Source organism: Nyctereutes procyonoides, unplaced genomic scaffold (assembly GCF_905146905.1).
Source record: "Nyctereutes procyonoides isolate TBG_1078 unplaced genomic scaffold, NYPRO_anot_genome, whole genome shotgun sequence".
Lineage (NCBI taxonomy): Eukaryota > Metazoa > Chordata > Mammalia > Carnivora > Canidae > Nyctereutes > Nyctereutes procyonoides.
Genome location: NW_026575043.1, coordinates 10,235,364 through 10,241,204, shown reverse-complemented (window position 1 = coordinate 10,241,204; position 5,841 = coordinate 10,235,364).

Sequence of the window (5,841 nt, the reverse complement as noted above, 5' to 3'; positions counted from 1 at the left end):
GGGGGAAAAAAATCCAAGTCTTTTAGGGAGCTTTGTCCTCCTCCTAGTCTTTCAGGTCTGCCAGCAGCCCAACTCCCCTGGAGCGTCAAACAATACGTTCAAGGCCGCCCCGACAAAATCACACCAGCAATTCCAGACGTCTCAGTGCTTTGGGCCACGTACTGCCAAAATTGGAAACAGCGAAAATCATTTCAGTATTACTGTTCTTTAATTGTGAAAATATCGGTGTGTGAAAATTGCCATGTGTAAGCTTGGGAGCTGTGACAGCTTTCTCAAAAGCAAGCTTGCCTTTCCAACTGCCGCCCAATGGGTATTGTTTCTCCTTGTACGCATCCCCATTAAGCTCTCCGCCCAGAATTAGACTCCTATGATGCTTAAATGTGGTCCAGAACTGGCTCTTAAGGTAGGTGTAAATGCAAGTCTTCTAATTCCATGACACTGTTACTGCTAAATTTATGGTCAAGCTGCCGTTCTCTGAGCCATTGCCCTGAGACTGGTGTTTTCTCTCTGCATTTACCCAGTTTGTGTTGAATGAGCAAACATCAAGCTTGTTGGCTTAATGCCAAAGTTTGGCAAACAATTCTTCCCCTGTTGGAGGGCTCACTTCACTATTTCTGGATGTTCTCTGCAAGCATCTGTCATATCAAGTCCTTTAAAGAGATGCCTGAGATGTGCCTACCCTCTGCATTTTGAGGCAATGCCATTAATTCATTGCTGAGGTTGCTGCAAGCATCCAGACCGTACCACAAAGATCTTGATGATGCAGATGTGTCGCTGTGTCTTTTTTGCAACAATATTCTGGTAGTTGGTCCTCGTTTACTAGTGGTAGTTCATAGACAGATTCAGGAGGTTTCTAAATGTGCATGGTACTGTCACGGAGGCAACCTGCCAGAGACGCAAACTTCAGAGGCCCCTCACATCTGAATGACACGATGTGAGTATAAGGGAGAGGACTGTTTTCCAGATAAACAATGTTTGGGTTGGAGTGTCTGACAAAGGAACATGGAGAACCAGAACGAGATGGGGGTTTTTAATTAGGTCTTTAAATTCAAGAAGACACTCAAAATGCCACTCGTTTCTGACAATCTGGTGCTCTCTTTTCTTTTTCCAGAAGCTACAATGTTCCCTGCACTATATCTCAGAATACAAAACAGCACTTCCACATAGTGAGGTGGTGTTCCCCACTCCCCAGATGTCCTGCTGAACAGGGCGCTCCAGCGAAGCACGGGGGTGGGAGGCAGGGGCTGGGGGGTTAGCAGCTGAATGAAGCCACTTAACAGAATGGTTTATAGGCCTGGGACTTCAGTTAGTTAATGAGACAAATTCCTCCTCTGTGTCATCTATTTCCCGGGAGACTTTTGCCTTTCTGGAAGCGATACAAACTCTCTTGCAGGCCGTTAGGATTCCACACAGTTATTTAATACCCTTGTGGGAATTGCTTTATCATTTTAAATCATAGATCAGCAAACATTCTCCATAAAAGGCTGGATAATAAACATTCTCAGCTCTGCAGGCCATATGGTCTCTGTCACAGCTACTCAACTCTCCCCCCCCACCCGGCACAAAAGCAGCCCTCGATAATATGTAAACAAATGGGACTGATTGTGTTCCAATAAAACTTTATTTATGGACACTGAGATTTGAGCTTCATGAAATTGTCACAAATGACTAATTAATGTTCTTTTCTCAATTTTTGTTTAAGGATTTTATTTATTTCTTCATAAGAGACACACACAGAGAGAGGCAGAGAAATAGGCAGGGGGAGAAGCAGGCTCCCTGCAGGGAGCCCAATGCGGGACTCTATCCCAGGACCCCAGGATCACAACCTGAGCCAAAGGCAGTCGCTCAACCACTGAGCCACCCAGGTACCTTCAATTTTTTTTTCAACTGTTTAAAACCATAAAAACGTGTCTTAGGCCATGTGTCAGATGAAGATAGACAGTGGACCCGATTTGGCTTGGGGGGGCCAGAGTTTTCCAATCTGTGCTTTAAGTCAATAATTGACTAATAAAATAGAAACAAAATAGAAATACCAAGATAGCTATCAGCCTCCCTCTCTCACTTAAGCCTTAGCAAGCACTCAAAAATGTCAGCCATAAGTGTTGTGATTAGTCATCTGGGACATGTTTGGGAATGAAGGTCAGCATGTAATTGTTCTACTCAGTACAGCCTGAAATCCCTCAGCTGATGGCACCGACCCTGCCCTGATGCACCAATGCTCTCCGCGCTGCAGGAGACATCTCTGTCTGCCCTCTGCTTTACCCGCCATCCCTGGAAAGATCCCTATCTCAGAACAGACAGAGGAGGACAACCTAACTCCAGAGCTTGGGTGACAGCAAGTAAGGATTTTCTTTCCTTCCTCGCTGTGACCTAGTTATTCACAAAGACCCATCCTCTACTAGAGAAGAGGGATAAGAAGCTGGCGTGGCCCTGGGGCTCCTAGTTGTCATTTTATGCTTAAAGGTACTTCCTAGATGGAAGTAAAATGAAGTATGGCCTTTGTGCTCATTCTCACCTATCATTCTCCTCCTCAATTCTTTCTCCTTCTTTCCATTTTTCCTTTTTGTCTTTTGAAGTAATGATTTAATATTCAGGTGCATTCTATAACCTCCCTACTCCAAGTGGGATGGTCCACCAACAGTAGGTACCCTGGAAACTTGTTAGAAACGTGCTCTTGGGGCACCTCAGTGACTCAGTGGTTGACCATCTGCCTTCAGCTCAGGGCGTGATCCCGGGGTCCTGGGATCGAGTCCCGCATCTGGCTCCCTGCAGGGAGCCTGCTTCTCCCTCTGCCTATGTCTCTGCCTCTCTCTGTGTGTCTCTCACGAAGAAATAAATCTTGAAGAATGAAAAGAAAGAAATGTCATCTTGGGGCCTGGGCTCCAAACCTACTCAATGGGAATTTGCATTTTGTCGAGGTCTCTGGGGAGTGCACATCACAGTCTGAGGGGCACCAGTCCTTATAAAATCCTCCTCACTCCCGAGATAGGGAAGAGCTCAGATCAAAACTCAGGTTTAAATCCTGTAGGGAAGTAGAGAGCTCACCTTCTCGAGATTATTCAAAACTGAAGAGCAAAACCAAGGATAGTAGCCAAAATCTAAAATAAGCAAGTGATGGGGCATCTGGCTGGCTCAGTCCTTGGGCATGTGGCTCTTGATCTCAGGGTGGTGAGTTTCAGCCTTGCCTTGGATGTAGAACTTACCTTAAAAAAAAAAAAAAAGAGTAAGTGATGCCCCTGTTTTGGTGAAAATCAGACTTTTTCACACTGGCAACCTTCAAAGTGGAAACAAGTTATCCAAGACCAGAGCATGATCGTTAAGGGCCTTCAGCACAGAGTCTCAGTACAAAGCTCCAGTGTGAAGGGAGAAGGACAAATGATATACATACACGCTCCATGCCTGGGGGTGGGGGTGACCACTTCACTGCAGAAATCAGAGAAGGGTAAGCACACTAGAGTTATTCCTTGATGTTCCGGAATATAAGAGAAAGGGCCTCAGTATGATGGTAAATGTTTAATAACCAGCTCCAGGGATGGGAGTGGGGGGCAGAAAGTCCTGATTGTCACCTTTTATCAGTTTTCATTGGTGTCCATCTTCCTCTTAGACTGATTTCAAACTACTGATGTGATGCACTGGAGGTGGAGTTGGAAAGAGAGCCACAGTAGCACACCATGCACACACAATAAACATGAACAAACTCAAACACATAATAACAGTAAATTGTAATAAAATAATTAGGAATTGATGAGTTGTATTTATCAACTTTATTTTTAATATAACTAGTTTAATTGTAAATTTATACAACTTAATTTTTAATAATGACCGTGTGTAACGAGGTCCAAATCTTCCTGACAATCAGCTCTCAGGAGGCAGTACAAGCAGACTCTAGCACATTTCTAGAAAAACAGCATCTTCACAACTTTGGAAGTTACAGGATGCTTCCAGGGATATCTGCCCAACACATTTGGGTTCCACCCCATTTATTCACACTGATGTCCTAGCAAATCTCTGTTCACAGATTGCCTTAAAAGAAAAGAAAAGAAAAAAAAAAAACCCTCTCACAGTTCATCCTGCAAACTTTCATTAAACTTTCTCAAGAACATTTCATTGGTGTCCTTTGTGTCAGATTATTTTAGTTGAGAATTTTTCAGTTTCCAGTTGGAACATTTCATGTGACTTACTACAACCATGAGTTAATACTCTCAGCTATGTTCCCCAAACACCATCTGAGCCTTGTTTCAACTTCATTCACAAATCCTTAATGCTCCTTGCTCGACAATTATAATGCTTCAATTTGAGTTTTATCCCATCTTTCCTCTCTTCTCAATTTTCGTGAAAGGAAAATTGACAGGTAACAACTATCTAAGCAGGAAGGGAGGCAGTGAAATGAGTTTAAATGCTATAAGAAAATAATCAGCCTCTTCTAACAGAGCTGACCAGTAATTTCCCAGGAAGGATCCAGGATTTTTACATTTCCAAGAATCCTTACTAGAATTTTCCTGGTGTTGTGGCTTCATGGACCCACTGAGTCAGGCCACCAGGTTCCTCATTCCAGATCACTCAGGAGCTAGCCTCCCCACCCCAATCTGAGTCATTCAACCTCTCTGAGCTTGGGTTTACAGCCTGTAAAATAAGGGGTTGATAGATGATGTCAGCTTTTTTTTTTTAAATTCTTGAAAATAAAAATTAATTAAAAATAAGGCAAAAGGGGATCCCTGGGTGGCTCAGGGTTAAGTGTCTGCCTTTGGCTCAGGGCATGATCCCAGAGTCCCAGGGATCGAGTCCCACATCAGGCTCCCTGATGGAGCCTGCTTCTCCCTCTGCCTGTGTCTCTGCCTCTCTGTGTGTCTCTCATGAGTAAATTAAAAAATCTTTTTAAAAGTAATAGGGCAAAAAAAGGAAAAAGAAAAATCTAGGAAAGAACTTGTTGCTTAGGTGAGGGGTCTTCCCGGTCTGTCTCTTTTGGCGGATTACACCATTTTCATTTAATTCTCTGCGACCAATATGCACAGCCCGGCACCTTCCTGACCACTAACAGCTCATCAAATGCAGTTTCCATAAAAATGACTTGCACGGCCCGTTTCGCGCCTGCCGAGCTGTCACGAACCGAAGGCCTGGCTGTCTTCATCCTGTGCTTTCTGGGTGCGTGACGGTCCTCCCCGGGTCGGCCTGTGACTCTGCCGTCGGGGTCCGTCTGTCTGTCTGCACCTCCCGCCCCTCGGAGCCGCTGGCGCCAGTCGGGCCCCCCTCGCCCCCCGCACGGCCCCCAGCGTCCGCGCCCCGGGCGGGTCCCAGGGTGCCTCACCGAAGGGCACGGAAGGGGTCCCCGCAGGGCGCCTCCGGGAGGGCACTTTGGAAAGCGGACTCGGCCGGGCGGCGGCTCCTCCCACCCCTCGCTCCCTGGGGTTCGCATCCGAGTTGTGAGTCCGGCGCCTCGGATCTCCCAGGTTCCAGTTACACAAGTCCCGCCGCCGCGCAGGGCCGGGGCCGCGTCGGGCGGTTTATTGTGGCAACAGTTCCCGGCAACTGCCCGGCTGCCGAGCGCCTCCAGCCCGGGCTCCGGGTGCGGGAGGTGGGAGAGGCGGGGGTGCAGGGGCTCGGCCGCGGGGGCGGGGGCGCAGCAGCTGGGGCAGGGGTGCAGGGGCGCAGCAGCGGGGGTGCAGGGGCGCAGCAGCGGCGGCGGGGGCGCAGCAACTGGGGCAGGGGTGCAGGGGCGCAGCAGCGGGGGCGGGGGTGCAGGGGCTCAGCAGCGGGGGTGCAGGGGAGCAGCGGAGGTGCAGGGGTGCAGCCGCGGGGGCGGGGGCGCAGGGGCGCAGCAGCGGGCGCCCCGGGAGGGCGAGC